The sequence below is a fragment of the Haemaphysalis longicornis genome, unplaced genomic scaffold (genome assembly GCF_048455015.1).
Source record: "Haemaphysalis longicornis isolate Haplotype H1 unplaced genomic scaffold, Haemaphysalis longicornis Haplotype H1 scaffold_1, whole genome shotgun sequence".
NCBI classification, from domain to species: Eukaryota; Metazoa; Arthropoda; class Arachnida; order Ixodida; family Ixodidae; genus Haemaphysalis; species Haemaphysalis longicornis.
Window position 1 is genome coordinate 156,113,696 of NW_027526203.1, and position 16,404 is coordinate 156,130,099.

The window sequence follows — 16,404 nt, forward strand, 5'->3', positions numbered from 1 at the left end:
GTGGTCAAATTAGTTTATTGCGGATTTGGAATGTACAAAATGTCTAAAGTCAGGATTAAATGGTAAAAAATTATCAGGAACAGTATTTTGGGGTCAGCATCACTTAGAACTGAAAAATGTTCAATAGTATTTCAGAGTGTGGTATTCCTTGAAACACTGGTGTACGCACAGTGCCTTACCGCAGTCTGCACGCATAAAGCGCATGTCCGAAAATGAGCTGTCTTCTTCCGAAGAAAGACTGTCTTCCGATTCAGACTCGGTGAAAGGAGCAAACTCAGAGTCAGAAGAGTCATCGCGGTCGGTGTCATCAGAGCGGGCAGTTCGTCGGGCCATATCGCCGCTTTGCCGTGCATCTGAAGAACTCGAAGGCAACCCAGTAAACGAGGAGAGCGAGAATAACTCATGCGCGCCGGTGATAAACAAGCTAATAGCAGCGCCAATATAGATAGAAATCAACTTCTGCCACCCCCGCAACGGAGTCTCCGATTAGGTTACTTCAGTTCCAAGCAAGGAGGACAAGAATACCTAGTGAGCGTGGGTAATAAACAAGATAAGAGCAGCGCCAATATAGATTGAAATCAACTTCCGCCGCCCCTGATAGGGAGCGCCGATCAAGTTTCGCGCACCTCCGATGCGATCACGTGGCGAAACTGAAACCACAAAATGCGTTGACACGTACAGACGCCGTAACGCGCCGAAGCCAGAGAGTTCTGTTTTTCACCGCAAGAAGGTAGCACAATCAAATTTCAAACACTTCTTGTAAGTCCCAGGAGGTGGCAGCACCTCCCAGGGAGCATGCATCGTTAATATGGCGCGAAATTTCAAACGGATGCTTGAAATCGTACCCGTACGGCAAAGACCTTGCGGGACGGAAAACCGCCGCAGTACACGTACGGCAAAAACCCTCAAAGGGTTAACATACTCTTCTTCCTCGCTTGTGCCAGGGCCGCGCGTGTTATCCTGTTCGGCCCAGCATGGTGGCATCTAACATTGGGAATGGGGAGCGCACTTGCGATAACATAAAATGGCCCGGGTCTAACTGAACAGTAAAACTATTTTTACTGTTTTTAATATTCAAATCAAAAACTGTAGAAATCTATAAGTCTTCAAGTCTGTTATAATCAGAAATTGTTGACACGCATTTTCCAAGCATATTAAAATCTTACCATCTATTACCACAACTTGTGTATCTGCACTCGGTCTGGGGCCCAACAACGAAAAACAACTTAAACGCACTATTTTTATTAATGTAGAAAGTGGTGCAAATAAGGAATATGCCACATAATTTTCATACACCATAACTTTTTTAATAAATTTCCAACAATTAAAGTTAACGACCACTATGAATACTGCAAGGTACAGTTGTGACTTCCAGTTGTAAAAAATGAATACTGCTTTTTCGAGGGCATCCCTACAATAAAGTAACAAATTCCTATATACAACATGCAATTTAGTTCTATGGTACACACTCCAACTCCTAACGATAAATATGATTTTCAATGCATAACGCTAACTTTACCTGTACTATTGAAGAGACTTATAAGCAAATCAACGCATCTATACTGTATCAACTCTTATCTGGTCAGTAAATGAACTTTTGTTAAAACCATTATAGACAATCTACCATGATTTGTGCCCCTGATTGAAACCTGCTCATCGTGATCTATGACCCTTCGAACACGAAAAGTTCTGTAACTGTTAAAAGGACTTTACAGTTATCATGCCATAATGCTGCTGGAGGTTTCCAGCACTTCCCTAGGTTTAAGGATAATCAAGTGAGCCCAGCAGTCTACAAATATCCGATATCAAGCTGATTTCTAATGGATCCATGGTTAGTTTAACTGAGAGAAAAACGGACAATGCAACTACAGGGAGAAATTCGACTGTCCACATGCTTGCTGTGCTCCCAGTTTTTTTAATCAGTGCGACCGCAACCAACCCGGCATTTGCCAACTACGGCAGGCGGTTGCAGGGTATTTCCAAGATGTTTGGATTTCCTGTGTGCTCCAGGATTGATTGATTGATTGTAGGGTTTAACGCGCCGCCGCAACGCAGGCGATGAGGCGCGCCGTAGTGGAGGGCTCCGGATTAATTTTGACCACCTGGGGATCTTGAACGTGCGCCGAAATCTCGTGCACACAGGCGTTTTTGCTTTTCGCCTCCATCAGAAAAGCGGCCGCCGCGGTCGGGAATCGAACCCGCGACCTCGTGCTCAGCAGCGCAACGTCTTAGCCACTGAGCCACCGCGGCGGGTCGTGCTCTAGGATTCCCCCCATGCCTTTGTAAAAGGAAAACTGCCAACAAGGACACACTGCTGAAAAGACATTGGCCTTTCGTATTGCTAGGGTGTACGAGCGTGAACTTGAAGCACAGCTGTCGCTACAGCTTCCACAGGGCATGCAAGTTCATTCCCATGCGATACCATTGGGGAGCTACTGAGCTATAAAGATGCGATTCCTGCAACGCAGCACATAATTTGCCATTGACTGCCACACATTCCATAGTGATTGCCTCACGGATAGCACACAACATTACAAGAGCTGAGTGGAAAAGTGGAGGGGGCAGTGGCAACCGCAGCGGCACGTGCTCTACTGGCGCTCTTCTTGCCCAAGCTTCACAATGCTCCTGAGCCCCTGCTCCTCTCGTGCAGCGGTGGAGCAGCAGCTATCATCAGGGCAGGGAGCACAGAAATGCGGCCTTTTATGGGACCCAGTGGCATTCAATTGGATATTCATGATTTTGCATACACAACTCATAAGGAATGGTTAGGTGCCCCTGGGTGCTTTTTTTCCCACTTTGTCGTAACGAGCGTTCCAAAAAAGTGATCGCATAAATTTTTCTAGAGGAATGGATTGAAAGATTGGTATTTCTATAAAAGATGCGTGTTATTACCATTTTACTAGAGGAAGCTCTCGGAATACTTTTTCTGTTTTAGACAAAAACAAGACATAATAGTTATATTTGAGGTACCTAAATGAAACATCCCACACTTGATGAAAAACACCACTAGGAATGGCACAGAAGGACCTGCGCTTCAGCAGGGGGGTGCAAAAGGGGCACTCCCCCCCCCCCCAAGTCAGACCAGCAGAACTGCCCCATACCCTCGCGCTCTCCCTCTTCCCTCAATACAATGGGTTTGCCCCCCGCCCCTCAAGACAAAATCCTGCCAACGCCCATGCAGAAGAATGACGGATTCACAAACATGGGCAGTGTTTACAAACACAAACTCCTTGTCCTATTGTCCCATTTCTAGTGGTGTTTTTTGTCAAGCATAAACCAAATGGTCCGCCTTCACAATTTAGAAACGTCACATGAGCTGTGCAGAGGCTCAAATGCCCTGCCCCCACCCCTTAGTCTTCACTTGCTGAGGACTTTGATTGTGCAATATTTTCTCATAAGTACCAGCGGCCAATTCCTTTATTAAAAACACAGTTTTGTAATGTGAGGTGTTTGGTATTTTCTTTGGCCTGTCACAGGTGTGGGAGGCTGGCCTTGGCCCCTGGTGTTCGAGCCCACTTATAACGATAATGTTTATAACAATATATCGTATATAATAATGAACTATGGCACCGTCAACTTTTTCATGCTTTCTATGATAAAATAAACTGCTTAGTACAATGCTCCAGCGCCGCAATATAAGGTACAACGATTGAATCCGGTTACAATGTCCACTGAAAAAGTGAGCTGCCGCCAACTATCCGCGCCGACTGAATGCGCCGTGAGCCTCCTATCCCTTCCACCCCTCCGAAAACTAGTTGACTGTGCCGCTTACAAGGAAGCGAGGGGAGGAGGAAAGCAGCTTCCCTTCCGAACCCCCGTCCCTGCGATGCCGCTTTGGCACTGTCCCCGTGCCCGCTCACGAGCTCACACCACCGCTCACTTGCGTGTTCACCTGTGGTGTCACATGCGCACCACATTGAATTAGAATAGGTGCATCTTCAACTGCCTCTGTTTTTCGCAGGAAGGACATCAGCAACTGTGTTTTAGAAACGTCCAAGTGCCTCGCTGAAGAGGCAATTGTAGCGCGAACACACATGCTGCGGACAGCGGTTACAGTGACAACTCTGACGACGCAGTAGCACAGCCTACTCAGGTAGCACCTTCGCAGGAAGCCCAACGCTTGATACAGTCCCTCAGAGACTTAGTCCCCGCCAAGACCTTTTAATCAGCCATGTGGAGCACCTAAATGCTCTTGAAAAAGACGTCCGACAGCTGTGCATGCAGCAAACAAAGCTGACCGACTATGGCTTCTTTTCTGCAAATAAGCAGTACTATGACCTTGCTTGCGAGCAAATAAAATGTTTTCAGCCTTGTTTCGTCTTTTTATTTCACAACCCACTTTACAACATTTATCGGTTATAACAATGGAATTGCCTTGGAATTTGAATACTGTTATCAGTGGTTTAGAACGTATTTTGTAATGCCCTGACATGCAGCCAGCGACATTTCTGTCCAGCACTGTGTTTTCTGTTTCCGTTTGTGGCAGCCTGAACAGAAATCCCAGTTTACACCTGTGTGTGGCCTTCGTCCCCAGAGGCAGTGATGGAGTGATTAGTGGCCAGTGTGCTATTCCCCTGACCATTACACTCTTCATGTTCGGGAGGAGTGGAATGACAGGCCACTGTTACTCATGGCAAGTGCAATCGTAACCACGCCGGTGTAAGATTGAAACACCGCAATACCGTTTGGTGAGCAATATTTTGAGCTCGCTCTACATTACATGACTGATGCTCACGAGAACAAGCCTGCAACATCACTGACGTCGTGATGATTTCTTTCCTCGTTCCATTCCCCCAATCATCAGGAGCGGAACGAAATGCTCTGCTTCCCGTAGCCACTCCAAGTCTCACTCCCGGGATAATAAAGAATGTGATAAGATTCCCCAGCGAGAGAATGATAATATTCCTTTTTTAATGCATTGGTCTTTAAGTTGTTTTATGAGTGCGTCAAGGTTTTGCATTCCAGGATGCCGCAGACGACAGGTTGGGTGAGGGTGTGGCGACGGGAGACGGGGAGCGAGATAACTGCACCTGTGTGTGGCCTTCGTCCCCAGAGGCAGTGATGGAGTGATTAGTGGCCAGTGTGCTATTCCCCTGACCATTACACTCTTCCTGTTCGGGAGGAGTGGAATGACAGGCCACTGTTACTCATGGCAAGTGCAATCGTAACCACGGCGGTGTAAGATTGAAACACCGCAATCCCGTTTGGTGAGCAATATTTTGAGCTCGCTCTACATTACATGACTGATGCTCACGAGAACAAGCCTGCAACATCACTGACGTCGTGATGATTTCTTTCCTCGTTCCATTTCCCCAATCATTAGGAGCGGAACGAAATGCTCTGCTTCCCGTAGCCACTCCAAGTCTCACTTCCGGGATAATATAGAATGTGATAAGATTCCCCAGCGAGAGAATGATAATATTCCTTTTTTTAATGCATTGGTCTTTAAGTTGTTTTATGAGTGCGTCAAGGCTTTGCATTCCAGGACGCCGCAGACGACAGGTTGGGTGAGGGTGTGGCGACGGGAGACGGGGAGCGAGATAACTGCACCTGTGTGTGGCCTTCTTCCCCAGAGGCAGTGATGGAGTGATTAGTGGCCAGTGTGCTATTTCCCTGACCATTACACTCTTCATGGTCAGGAGGAGTGGAATGACAGGCCATTGTTACTCATGGCAAGTGCAATCGTAACGACACCGGTGTAAGATTGAAACACCGCAATCCCGTTTGGTGAGCAATATTTTGAGCTCGCTCTACATTACATTTCTGGTGCTCACGAGAACAAGCCTGCAACATCACTGACGTCGTGATGATTTCTTTCCTCGTTCCATTCCCCCAATCATTAGGAGCGGAACGAAATGCTCTGCTTCCCGTAGCCACTCCAAGTCTCACTCCCGGGATAATAAAGAATGTGATAAGATTCCCCAGCGAAAGAATGATAATATTTCTTTTTTAATGCATTGGTCTTTAAGTTGTTTTATGAGTGCGTCAAGGTTTTGCATTCCAGGACGCCGCAGACGACAGGTTGGGTGAGGGTGTGGCGACGAGAGACGGGGAGCGAGATAACTGCACCTGTGTGTGGCCTTCGTCCCCAGAGGCAGTGATGGAGTGATTAGTGGCCAGTGCGCTATTCCCCTGACCATTACACTCTTCATGTTCGGGAGGAGTGGAATGACAGGCCACTGTTACTCATGGCAAGTGCAATCGTAACCACGGCGGTGTAAGATTGAAACACCGCAATCCCAATATTTGAGCTCGCTCTACATTACATGACTGATGCTCACGAGAAGCCTGCAACATCACTGACGTCGTGATGATTTCTTTCCTCGTTCCATTCCCCCAATCATTAGGAGCGGAACGAAATGCTCTGCTTCCCATAGCTACTCCAAGTCTCACTCCCGGGATAATAAAGAATGTGATAAGATTCCCCAGCGAGAGAATGATAATATTCCTTTTTTAATGCATTGGTCTTTAAGTTGTTTTATGAGTGCGTCAAGGTTTTGAATTCCAGGACTCCGCAGACGACAGGTTGGGTGAGGGTGTGGCGACGAGAGACGGGGAGCGAGATAACTGCACCTGTGTGTGGCCTTCGTCCCCAGAGGCAGTGATGGAGTGATTAGTGGCCAGTGCGCTATTCCCCTGACCATTACACTCTTCATGTTCGGGAGGAGTGGAATGACAGGCCACTGTTACTCATGGCAAGTGCAATCGTAACCACGCCGGTGTAAGATTAAAACACCGCAATCCCGTTTGGTGAGCAATATTTTGAGCTCGCTCTACATTACATGACTGATGCTCACGAGAACAAGCCTGCAACATCAATGACGTTGTGATGATTTCTTTCCTCGTTCCATTCCCCCAATCATTAGGAGCGGAATGAAATGCTCTGCTTCCCGTAGCCACTCCAAGTCTCACTCCCGGGATAATAAAGAATGTGATAAGATTCCCCAGCGAGAGAATGATAATATTCCTTTTTTTAATGCATTGGTCTTTAGGTTGTTTTATGAGTGCGTCAATGTTTTGCATTCCAGGACGCCGCAGACGACAGGTTGGGTGAGGGTGTGGCGACGAGAGACGGGGAGCGAGATAACTGCACCTGTGTGTGGCCTTCGTCCCCAGAGGCAGTGATGGAGTGATTAGTGGCCAGTGTGCTATTCCCCTGACCATTACACACTTCATGTTCGGGAGGAGAGGAATGACAGGCCACTGTTACTCATGGCAAGTGCAATCGTAACCACGCCGGTGTAAGATTAAAACACCGCAATCCCGTTTGGTGAGCAATATTTTGAGCTCGCACTACATTACATGACCGATGCTCACGAGAACAAGCCTGCAACATCACTGACGTGATGATTTCTTTCCTCGTTCCATTCCCCCAATCATTAGGAGCGGAACGAAATGCTCTGCTTCCCGTAGCCACTCCAAGTCTCACTCTCGGGATAATAAAGAATGTGATAAGATTCCCCAGAGAGAGAATGATAATATTCCTTGTTTTAATGCATTGGTCTTTAAGTTGTTTTATGAGTGCGTCAAGGCTTTGCATTCCAGGACGCCGCAGACGACAGGGTGGGTGAGGGTGTGGCGACGGGAGACGGGGAGCGAGATAACTGCACCTGTGTGTGGCCTTCGTCCCCAGAGGCAGTGATGGAGTGATTAGTGGCCAGTGTGCTATTCCCCTGACCATTACACTCTTCATGTTCGGGAGGAGAGGAATGACAGGCCACTGTTACTCATGGCAAGTGCAACTGTAACCATGCTGGTAAGATTGAAACACCGCTCACTTTCGTACCAGATAATGGCATAACTTCACGTGCTGTCCTTGGCTCACGGGGGGAAGGTCGAAGCACCCAAATTCTTAGGAAATAGTTTCGGTCGCCCTGCGTACTACTCATTGTTGTTATTGTATTGAGTTGTGTTTTGTTTGCTTGTTCTTTTGGGGTAAGGAAGAAGGTGTAGCGGGCTGGAGGGGACGGCAGTGGTTGAGTCGAGAGGCAGACGATGATGATGATGGCTGGGTTTTATTGGCGCAAGGCCGACTATGGGCAAAGAGCGCCAAAGAAGAAGTTACTAAATTTGATGAGAACCTAAACACTAAAACATGTGACTAAAACTAAAGGTGATGCAAAACAAAAGACAATGGAAATGGCTGGTGTATAGGGCCAGGATGATTATACGTGATATGACAAGAGCTGCAGAAAGTTTACCTCAGCTAAAAACTTAAAAACACGTTGAATAGAGAACATTGGTTCGTCAGCTAAAAAGTATGAAGGGTGCAAAGGATTGTATCGTCTGGATAATTCAGGGAAATGTTTGTGTCGTGTTGTGTCAAGTGCCTTGCATGTGATTAGTATGTGGACTACGGATAGGCCCTTTCCACACCTGCTACACATGGGTCCCGAAGTTCCAGTAAGCAGGTGGGAGTGCGTCACATGTGTGTGGCCTATCCGCAGCCTAGCCAGGGCGACTTCAGTGTATCTGTTGTGTGATTCAGTTATGTAGCGTCCCAGTTGTGGTTTTATTACGTGTAGTTTGTTGTCTGTTTGTTGACTCCAGTGTAGTTGCCATGTGTTACGAAGGTGTCTTCTGATGTGTGTCTTTAGGTCGGTGTAAGGTACTGTTGTTATGTCAACTGTGGTCATGAGAGCAGCAGCACCAGCCATTTGATCAGCGGCCTCATTGCCAGGGATCTGACAGTGGCCTGGTACCCAGCATATAGTTATTTCTAAATTTGAAGCATATGCAGTCATTATGACCTTTAAAAGAACATTGATTACATAGTTTTTTGACGACCTTCCTGATGACAATGCCTGCACAACGCTTAGAGAATCTGTGTAGACGATGGACTTTGGAATTTTATGTTCGAGGATGTGATTTGAAATGACCAAAATGCCATACGCTTCTGCCGTGTAAATTCTGCTGTGAAAATTCATTGTTTTGATAACTCTAAAATTTGGTCCGTGCGCTGCACAAGAGACTGTATAACCAGTTTTGGATGCGTTGCTATAGAATTCTGCGCACCTGTACTTGTCCTGGAGGAACAGGAAGTGCTACAGAATTGCATTCCTGGGCACCCTATTTTTTTCTACAAGAGTGAATGACAGGTCGCATGATACAGGACGAAGATGCCATGGTGGGATGAAATTATGAATGGGTGTCTTGTGCGTGTCTGAAAGGGATACATTGAGTCCAGAAGCCTCCTCCCTAACTCTGAGAGAGAAAGGTAAAGGAAAAGGAGAAAGGTAAAGGAAACGTCGACCAGAGAGGCCGGATCGGCGTTTGGAGCTGGTTGCCGGCACATGGCTGGGAAGTGTTGAGAGTGAAGTGTGCACCTGTCGCCTTGTTGCGTATGCAAGCCCAGTGTGGATTAGAATAAAGAGCGTTTTAGTCTCGTCCGCATACAAATTGAGTTGATTGCGTCATGTAGCCCATTGATAAACCTAATTGAGGAATAAGGAGATCGATAGCAAACACCAAGGACTATATTTTAATGGTGAAGCTTCATAGAGGCCCTAATTATTTCTAAATCACTGTTAATATGTACGCACTTAGATGGAATATCTTTTGGTATGGCTAAAAGAACACCTCCACCTCGACGTTCAGTATGGTCGCAACGATAGATGGAAAAGCGAGAGGCATTACAAAATATTTTCGTGTCGCGCACACGCGTAGAAAGCCATGTTTCTGTTATTGCAGTAATGTGGGCGGAACGTGTCAATTTTTGATGACAATGACTGATGTTTGTTAAATACATTTCTTACATTGCAAAAAATAACGGAAATTGCAGGTGAAGAAAACGATGAACAAAGATTACCCCTCCTCTCGTTTTCGTACGGTAAGGCAGGCGAAGCGGCATTGGCATGATGACTGGGGCGCTCGTCCGAGTTTCAATTTTCTGTACGGTGTCAATGCTAGCGTTGTAGATATAACAATTCTTGTGTATAAATAATCTTTTGTAGTCGAGTTGAAAAGAAAGGGATCCAGGCTGACTTTGACGGAATTGAATCAGTTTTCTTCTTGCAATCAAGAGGTAGCAGAGAAATCTTCATTTGCAGCGATGTCCTTAAGTTTGAGTTGACTGCGTAGGGAAAGTACTTTTTGTATTTGTTTGAAATTAGTAAATTTAGCAATGACAGGGCCAGATTTGTTCGGTGAAAAAATCCCCAAACAATGCGCACATTCTATTGTGTTGGGTTGAACAGAATCCATGACGGAACATACAACAGATGTTAGTCTTGCTTCTGTCTGTTCCCAAGTTTCTTTAGCGTCTGGAATGCCATGAAATATTAAGTTGTTGCGACAGACTCTATCGTTAAGTTTGTTACACGGGATGTTAAGATTACCGGTGAAGCTGGTTAGGCCTGCAAGCGATTGTCCCGTTTGCAATAGCTGGTCTCCAAACAAGGAAAAAACCTCAGATTTTTTTTTTCCAGCTCATCGAGTCTGCTGGATTTTTGCTGGCAGTCATTTTTGTTTCAATGTTTTCTTGTCCTTCTCTGACAGCTTTTATGCCAGCGGCGACTTTGGCTTGAAATTTTGTACTCTCCAGTGTACGTTCATGCACTTATTTAAAGGGGTCCTGAAATACCTTCCGCCGATGCGTGGATATACATATAACCAAATAAAGCAATGTATTAGCAATCTCCTCCCGCAAGAATTTTGTTAAAGCGATGAGTATTAGCTGAGAAAGCGTAAATCAAAAACCGCGCATTATCGTCGCGCCACGTTTCCTCCTCCTTTCAACTTACTCTCCGCTGTTGACGGCGAGCGAGCCTTCCCTCCCATGATGCTGCGCTCCTCGGCGGTGACGTACTTCCGCTACTGCGCTGCCCACACTGCCGTCTGCTACGGGCAAGCTTTGTTGACACCATGAATTCCGCACTCCGCTCAAGGCTGGAAAAGCGAACGAAAAATCTGGCTGCATGTGTGCGGCGGCCTGGCCTTGCCCTTTCGCGGTGCACGTTGCTGCAGAACTTAGCTATCAGCGGCACGTAACTTTTTATCGGCGGCGAACTCGCAGCCGCACGGGGAGAATCGTGCGCTCGCTCCCTTGGATGCACAGCGCACCGTTTATCCAAAAAGCGCCGTATCAGATGTGTCCCCGCTGGTGCCGGGTCTTATTTTGCGGCGGTGGTAATTCCTGCCGGCGGCATGTGAAAAAGACATTTTAAACAGATACAGAACCCGAGCACAAAACGCCAGTTAAGCTTGGGGCGACGCGTGGTGGAGAGCGGCAACGTTGGCAAAACATGATCCGCCGCGGCTCTGAGCTTTCTAGCGCTGGAGCGAGCGCCATTTCTTTGACAATATCAAACATCGGTTGCCCTGGCAACAAGGCACAAACCGCTCTAGAAGTCAGTTACGGTTGCGTGATCTCGGTTCAGCTTGGGGCTCCACCTCGCGGCATACGGGCACTGCAGGCATACTACTCACTCCCATTTCGAAGTGCGAGATGCGTTTGGCATTACAGGAGGCGATGGTGTGTGTGTTGTGGACGCCTTTGTTTCGCGATGAAATGCGACGTTGTGCTTCTGCGGGTGGATAGTGCTTCCCATGGTCTGGATTATCTTTCTCGAGCGGCGTACGACTCAACCTCGCATGGGGTATGTGCAGCGTACGTGGCTAAAAGCCATCTCGGCTTGTGCGCCAGAGTTAAGTGACTTGCTGTTCGTCCCCGCAAACCGCGCGCGAGGTGAGTGCCGAATTTACGAGGGGCAGGAGGAGGCAACCCATCATCTATCAATCGCGGTTCGGACTTGCAACGCATGTTGTGACGTTGTGTTCGTTCGAAACGCATCTCTGGATTGTTTGGAAGTTGAATAAAATGTATGCGTCAAACCCGGGCATTCGGCTCAGGGCGTTCTCTGCGATTGCAAGAAAGAAGTGCCACGGGGCTTCAACGCTTTCTTTATGGAACGTACTCAAGTAAGAGAATATCCATGTCGTGTTATGCCTCTGTTGCATTCAATACAAACGGTTAAGCGTTTGTTTACACTTGTTTCGTTTGTCGTAAAATGTCCAAGCACTCCGCTGGCAGGTCAGCCGGCGAGCCGACGCTGAGCAGACGACTCATCTCTTTGCCGAAGTGCGTGAAAAAGCCGCCCAATAGCAGGATGTCTAGCTCATGACGAACATCTGGGAATCGATGACGTAGACATGTGAAGATGGCGGCGTCCAAAAACACGAAGGGAAGGGTGAGAAAAAAGCGACAAACTTTGCAACAAAAGTGTGAGCTTTCCGCTGCACGTAAAAGAGTAATACTTGGCACAGATGATGTTGACAACCCAATCTAACGATTGCGCTAGTCAATTTAGTGTGCTCAAAACGCCTTTCAGGGCCCCTTTAAGTAATCAAAACATTAGATTAGTTTGCTCAGCAGGGATCGAGTAGGTTATCGGAGTCATCAACTGACTTAGGGCATGGACGAGGCGGACCAGGATTAGCCTATATGTCTCCACAGCAAAGAAGAAAGTAGGCCATAGAAAAATATTCGCACACAGTGTCACCTAAGGCCCGTGGGCACGGGAGAAGTAATAAACATGGGTCATCGCAACTCTTAGCATAAAGTGAATATGGTTTACGCACCTGCAATGCGTGAAGTAGTGGATGAGGAAGCATGTTGACGACACTGTTCCTATGCCCACTGAAGAGGACGCTTGGATGCTTGCTGCCTAAATCCAGGGCGTCGAAAGGTGATGATGTTGAGCATGGGGCTGAGGGCTTGCGCAGGAGGGGGCATATGTAGAATCCGCGCATGGGCAGAATCCACACAGAAGGCACCGTTTACAATGGGAAAGTGGCCACCACAGTTAATCGGCTCTCCAGGTAACAGCAACGAAGGCGGACAGGCAGAACCGCAGGACGATGCAGATAGCCAGCTGGTCAGACATGCGAAGAGCCTGCAATGCGTGAAGTAGCGGATTGGGAAGCATGTTGACGACACTGCTCCCATGCCCACTCAACGCAGGCTCTGTAGGAGAAACAAAGTCAACCAAATAGATGTATTCCTTCAGTTTTCAATTTGATTTCACAATGGTGTCAGAATGATGTTGGCTGGCCTAGCATAAACTGCTATCGGCATTTTTCCATAAATCGAATGAGTAAACGAGGGGGTGGTATGGCACTTTACGCCACACACTGTCGCCACTGTGAATTGGTGCCAGAGCTCTGCTCGGCAATGCTGAATTACGAAATGATAATCGTGAAAACTGGCAAGGAAATCCTTCCAACTGTATGTCGCCCTCCAACTGGAAACACAGAAAGATTTCTTAAGGGGGGACGCGGCTTTCAACTTCAGAAAAATGACCAAAACATCGTTTTTTTGAAACCTGCATATTCAGCTTCTATGTTTCTTATTCTATGCGTCTGCAAAGTTTTTCAGTGAAAAGCATCGCGAAGTGGCATAAAAAAATACTTTTGTCAGGCGCGGTGACGAACTATCAGCGCAAAAGGGCGAACAAACGGCAATTTTCGGAGCGCTCTATCTCCGCAACAGTGCCACCGGGCGCGGCCATTTTGATATGGTTAGATCGGCCGAGCGATCGTCTTTCCGGTTCCGCTCATCACTTTTATCTTCGTTCATTCACAAACGCACAAACGGCAGAAAGAAACGACACACAAACGAAGCTAGAAATAGATGCTGAAGCGCTATTAGTCCTCCGCTCGGGACGTTATACAACGACCCTCCTGATTGGATGTCGCGGGCGCAATGCAAGATGGCGGCTGCCTGAGCTGCGTAGCGAGCGGTTTGAGTTCATTTTCGCCGCTTCACTCGGCCGAGTTTCTGTTTAATCTGTGGTATTCAACACGGACGTTATCGCGATAGGAATGCCAGAGATAACGAGCCAGATTACGGGAAGTTGTGTGGCTCGAAAATCGGAGGTCATCGAACGCTTCGTGGTGCGCGTGACTCTACCGTCACCAGACCCTGGAGGGTGACGCGGTGTGCGCGCTTGCGATAGCGGTTCGTGAAGTGAACTTTTAGTCGCATTTGCGATGTTTACACGCTTAGTTATAGCTGTGTTTTTACTGGGGGCTCGCTAGCCTCCAGAAAGAAACGGTCGACGCGTCAAACGCTGCGGCGCGCACGGCATAGCCGACGCGCATTGGCGCATCACATGACTGGGCAACCGGTTACGATTGAACGCCAGTAGTGGTAATTAATGTCTGCGACATTAGATTTAATCTTAAAAGCGACCTGACCAGCCATATCGGGGATAATCAAAGCACGATATGTCGCGGTAAGCATGCGCTGCGATGCGCGCGAGCCATATCGCCTTTCTTGCGCAACGTTTCCTGTGCACTTGTAATAATCATGCAAACAGGTTTGAGTTAGGAATATAGGAATAAAAATGTGTTCTCTGCGTTAAAAATTTACCCTACTGTTGCAGCATTTAACAGTGAATTTTTTAGAGAAATTATTGATACCGATGCATATATCTATGGCTTAGGGCATACTGGCTGTGCTGCGAGAAATATTGGATGCCTTGAATGTCAAAAGTAGTAAAAAATGCCCCTGCACTGAAATTCGAGTTATGCAGAATATTATACCAAGCTTCAAAGTAGCTCATTTGCATCCTTGTGGCATGCAAACTTTTGGCAATGAACACCTGCACGTATCAGTACTAAGTTGCTGTGTGCCAGGCAAGATGATAAAACATAAAAAAGCCAAAAATGTTCAAATTTAAGTAAAAGAAAATGTTCAACTTGTTGCCATGGTGACAACACTGCAAAAAGAGGTTGTCCAGTGCGATACAGCCAACCAGCTAACCTACTTTGCATTGAAAGCCCATTGAAACCCATCTCCCCCTGTTTGGTCTGCAAACTGGGGTATGTACTCTTCACGGAGGAGCTGAAAATGATGTTTTGTGGAAAGAAAAAGGCTGTAAAAGGCACTCCAATTTCAAGGAATGGCCTTCCAGAAGCTCCATGTTCAAAAGGACACGAAAGGCTACAACCCTGACGACTTTTGATGAGTGAAACCTATGTTGCAACTTCGGAAGCCGTTTTCTCAAAACAGTTTTTTTTGCCACCTGTGTCGATTGTTCCAGGGATTTCTTCGTGACCGATGGGTCTATTTTGATTCCGTTTCTTGCATTACATTCTTTGATGAACAGTTCAGGTCGTGACACTCTTGGTTTTAGATTTGTTTTTTGTGATTTTTTTTATTCAAATAATTGTTCAGAATCGACATGCCTGTTGCACATTAACCTTTAAAAAAATGGAAACTAAAAAACATTGTGTTGTAAAAAAAAATTCTAAAACTGTCACGACCTTGTCCATTCATTTGGGAATGCAAAGCACTTCAAACAAGTTTCCTATCGTGTTTCATAAGCCGCTCAGGCTCAGTACAGCGGAACAGAAAGAAAATTTAATAAATAAAAAAGTTATCAATATTACCTTGAAATTGTTATGGTGTTATCACAAAAGCATTTCAAGTTGCTGTGCTAAATTTCATCATAATCCACAAAGAAATAAAAAAGTTGATTTTGAAAGCCCCCCTTAATTTTTTTGGCACACTTCTGCACTATGTTTTCCTAAACTGTTCTCTCATCGTCTGTGGAGGCGATTTTATTATCAACATTCTTAATGATAAAAATTATTCGCACATATTTATTACGAGGCTTTTTTTGGCAGGTTTTATGAGCCCGATTACCACTCCTATACATGCGCATGTTACACCTAAACAAAAAAAATCCAAGCAATTCAGTTACGTTTCAATTGATTCCCAAGGACCGATTACAATTGTTTTAACAGGACATAGGCGCGTTTGATTGGAGCTACATGAAGCAAAAAAGGAGTGTCAAAGAAGCCTACGCAGCTTTTATCAAGCCTTTCGTGCACATTTACAGCAAGCATTTTCCTTTCGTTACCACTAAATGCTTGAAAAAACTGAGGAAGCCCTGGATAATGCAGGAGCACAAGAAAGCTACTAAAGAAAAAACATCTTTACCTAGCTTTTTTGAGGGCACGTTTGCAGGAAAAATTGAAGGAGTTTAGAGCAATGAGAAATTAACGCAACACTAAGGCTAGCTAAGGCACTCTATTACAACAACCTCCTTTTTGGTATTGGTAAACAACGTCATGACACAGTATAGAAAGTCATAAATACTATTCCTGGCCCCAACATAGAAAACCATCATCTTCAAACGATAAACATAGATGGCCATGAACAGCACAACTTGCCGACTACTTCAATTCCCACTTTGTCAGAGCAGCCTTAAAAGAAAAAAGCAGTGTGTAGAAGTCCCATTCACGCTAAAACATAGTCCAATAAATACCTTGTTTCTAGAAATGACGGATAAAACTGAAGTTACGGATAAAACTGAACTGACGGATAAAACTGACGGATAAAACTGAAAACTGAAACAACAGCAAAACATTAAACAAGGATAATACTCAAATGAGACC